Raw genomic sequence first — 4,348 nt, 5'->3', positions numbered from 1 at the left:
ACGGAGCCCCTTAAACATGGCTCCGTCAGTCGCTGGCAGATTCCGACAGTGGTTGCTTTCGGAATCGCTTCCAACATAAAAGCTCCTTAACGGAAACACGTCTTCTGGACTCTCTGCGTGACAGTTTCCGGCGAGGAGTGGGTGTCCCTACAGGAGGTCCTGAAACCTCCCCACTGTCTTCGCTGGAAGTGTCTCTGAGCCATCCCTCCAGCTTACTTTCCCTCAGCTCACCTCCTCTCCCCCTACTGGTTCCCTCTTCAGCTGCTGAGTCTCTCCCAACCTGTGTGAGCCCTTTCACCTCCCTTCCTTCCGATGGCAGTTCCCTGACAGTTATCTTTATATAAATTCAATTTTTTTCCAGACAGGTTCACCCCCAAATATTTAACTTTTTTCACAAAATCTAGGCCCAGTTTTTCTTGTAGTAGTTTCCTTTCTTCATTATCCAGATTTTTCTCAATTACTTTGGTCTTGCTCTTGTTTAAAGAAGTGAGTGAGATTCTCAATGCTTCCCTCAAATTAAGTTGGAAACTGCCTGAGTTCTTCCACAGCAAAAAAGATCCTAAAAATAACCCTGCTGGATTAGGCTAAAAACCAATTTAGTCCAGAATTCCTGTTCTCACACTGGCCAACCAAGTGTGAGAAGTCTGCAGCAGAACTCAAGCTCAATAGCATCCTCCTCACTTGTGGTTCCCAGCAACTGATATCCAGAGGCATATTGCCTCTGACAGTAGAGGTAAATTGGAAACGTTTAGAATTTTTCTCTGAGCCAAAGGAGGGTCTTTGAAAAATTGTGCTCATCTCAGCAGTCTCATTCATCCCCCTCATGGAACATAGTTTCAAAGGGGTGAGATGGGCAAAATTGGGTAGGTGAAAGCAGAAATCTACCCCCTCTCCACTGATGACCCATAGAATTGTCCTTCTGCTCCTACTCCCTAATTATACATCTGCAGGCTCTTTACTGTTGTTTCACCTATGGGGAAGGTTAGAAATGGACTGCAGAGGGTGAATCATGAGGACCCACAGGAGTTATTCCCACTCTCCAAATCTGCCCCTGCAGAGAGAAGGGCATTCTCCTGAGAGTTTTGGGGCTTGCTAAAGCTCACCTTTTGTTTTCAGATTAGCTCTATTGAGCTCCAGGTGGCCATTTCTGAGCATATTTCAGCAACTGCATTGGGTGTAATTATTGTAATTATTATTTATTAAATTTATATACTGCCCTACTCCTGGAGGTCTCAGGACAGTTCACAGACAGTAATGGCAGACTGTAAAATGCATAGTGCCTTGGTATTCATTTACACATACATCTAGATCCATTTATGTTGAGAGACAATATACATCTACTCCCCCAATTCTGAAATTTAACTGGGGCTGGGGGAGAAAGAAAGCTTAGCAAATGAAAGCTCTAGCAACTGAAATTCAGAATTATGATCAGGATCCCCACAAAAGCAAAAATTAGGCAAGTGATTTATCAGGGACCAGAAAGTAGGTACAGTGTGGGAGTCATACCCAATCCTGGCTTCCAGGTGAGTGTACACTGATTGGTTGTACTCAAACTTCACATTCTTAGGTATATATAGACAATTATTAGGTGTAGACCTAAAACCCCCAACATAACATACCAATTGACCCTAAGCTGTAGCTTACACCTTTTCGTGCAAATTCACACATTTTGTATGCAAAGCATATTTTCTATAAAATTTATTCTCTAATATTTGTGAAAATCTTAAAAAAAACTAACCTATGCATACAAGTTACCTTAGTAGATGCATTTTAGAACACGTTACTTGTCTGGAGAACTGCATTGCAAAATTCTAAGAAATGTGAATTTTTAAGAATGGTTGTTTTTCGGTTCACATATCGTTCCAAAAAGTGCAAATCAGTTAGATTTGTTTTTAAATGTGAACTGAATCAAATTTCCTTTCTATCCCTAAGCAGCACCAGTGGCAGCTGGTGCAACAACCTTCAGTCGCTTCCTATTTAAAGTAAGGTGGATGCCAAAGCCTTTTAAAAAAAAATAAATGGGGGTTGCTTCCCCTCCTGAATGATGCTGGACCCTCTGAGTGGAGTGGGAACCCTAAGTATTGCCCCATAGTCTAACTGTAGAACTAACTCTGAGGGTTCATCCACACTCACCTTTTGACCTGCACTTTCTAGGCACAGGTCCATGCTTTCCTGGTCCATGTCTGAGTGCTTTTTTCTTTGCCCATCTGCTTTCCCCAGGAAAACTTGCTATTTAACGCTGATTTGTGTTTTCCATGGATTGCCATTTGCTCTGATTCAGTGATAGAGAACAGGTTTCTGTGGAGAAAGTGCCAGGGCAAAAAACAGTACATGCGGACAGGAAGCTTTGAAGTACAGACCTGTGCCTAGGAATGTATCACAAAAGCAAGTCTTGGATGAGCCCAGTTTTAGATGAATGTTGTATGTCTAAAATTACACACCAGTAGGCTTCACCTCCTGATCGGCAGAAACACCAGGCCAGCTCTCTGCATCTTCGTGGAGACTGGGCAACTCTCTGCTTTACAGAGCATAAAGGAGGTAGGCCTGGAACTGGTGGCTATGCATTTGCTAAATGGGAAGCGGCAGAGCATCAAGGCTGGCTGAAATATCAGCCCTCTGTCTTAGAACTTCTTAGTCTAAATGTGAAATTCCAGCAGTAAAGGAAAAGCCCGCTTTGAACTTTATGGTGAATCATGATGTAACATAAGCATGTAATTCTGCAAAGCCCTGTCACTGAATCATGCGCCAGACCATCTGCAGGCAATGGCCCCTAAAAGGCCAGAGACCTTCTTCCAGTTGTAAGGCTGCTGCTGCTGCAAGTATCAACAGCAAATAGATTCATTTCTGTACAACAGGAATAATATTCTCCATCTTACATATACCACAGGCGTGCTGCCCATCCCATTTCACCACCTGAGTGAAGATGCTGACCCCCCTCTATTCTTCCTCTGCAACAGCCTTGCTTATGGGGTCACATGGCTGCGTCTTCCAGCAAAATCTCATGAGAGGTCCACGAGATATTGTGGTCATTCAGAAGTCACAGTCACTTCTCCTTGCTTCTCCAGTGGTAGTGGGGTGGGCAGTGGGCATCCGGCTGCCACAGGTAGGGTTGCCACCATTGGTTGGGCAAAAAGAAAGAAAGAAAGAAAGAAAGATTCTGTTTCTCTTGCAAACAGGGCTTTGCCTCCAACATCCCTTTCCATATAGCTGATAATGCCAATTCATTCATTCTCTCTCTCTCTCTCACACACACACACACACATTATAGTCAGTCAAGTTCAACCACCTGGTGTTTAAAAAAACCCTCATCTGTTATCTATAGGCATTCATAGAATCATAGAATTGTAGAGTTGGAAGAAACCCTGAGGGTCATCTAGTCCAACCCCCTGCACTGCAGGGCTTTTAACTAAAGTATCATTTAAAGCACTCTTATACCACATTAATAGTCATGGAGTCTCCTAAAGAATCCTAGTTTGTTTGGATACCCCCTCCCCACATTCATTTCCCAGAGATATAATACACAGAGACCTCTGGGATGGATGATTGATTGTTATACCACTGTTCTTTCTCAGGTAGCAAAATGCCTTGGGCCAACCCAGTGCTGCCTATTTAAACAAACAGGAACGGCTTCCCATAGCAGGTCACCATTGGGAGTTTCAGCATTTGCCTAGAGGAAAGTCACTAAGTTCTAACAATTCTGCCACTTTCTGCTTCCGCCCCCTGCATAATGTAGGGGGTAACAAGGTTGGTCTGCAATAGAGGGGTATAATAAGTGCTGGGGGGAAATGACTTTTTAAAAAACCCACAACCAATTCTAACAATTGCAGGTGGCATGTGCCATCATAGATATGCATTTGTGTGTCAGAAGGGTGGGGGGGAGAGAATCTTTAAAAAACAATTAATTGGCAGGATTAATAGAGGACAGTTGATCAGTGATCACACACACACCAGAGCTTCTGGGACAAAACACTAATATTAATAACACTAATATTAAAAAGGTAGTGCATCAAAACAAATGCGTTTCATGTGTTTCATCTTGCAAACAAAACCAAATCAGCAGACTCCTTACGGAAGCTCCGCACTGCTCTGCCTCCCTGCTTCAGCTGGCCATGCTGTTTCTCTTTGAAAAGGCTGCTGCTCTACTATTGGCTAGCCTGGAGCGTCAATCAGCCAGCTTTGGAGGAGAGGGTGGGCTCAACAAATTAAATGCTCAAGCATCTAACAAATTTGCTCGTGCATGAGACAAGCAAGTTTGGGTGAGTGCCAAACAATTTTTTTTATTGGTATGACTTAAAAAAACAGGGCAAATTTGGGGCCAAACAGGACAGGGGACTCTTACCCCCCAAAC

This window comes from Podarcis pityusensis (genome assembly GCF_964106645.2).
Source record: "Podarcis pityusensis genome assembly, contig: HAP1_SCAFFOLD_72, whole genome shotgun sequence".
Classification (NCBI taxonomy): domain Eukaryota; kingdom Metazoa; phylum Chordata; class Lepidosauria; order Squamata; family Lacertidae; genus Podarcis; species Podarcis pityusensis.
The sequence above is the reverse complement of the archived record's forward strand: the minus strand, read 5'-3'. Positions refer to the sequence as shown.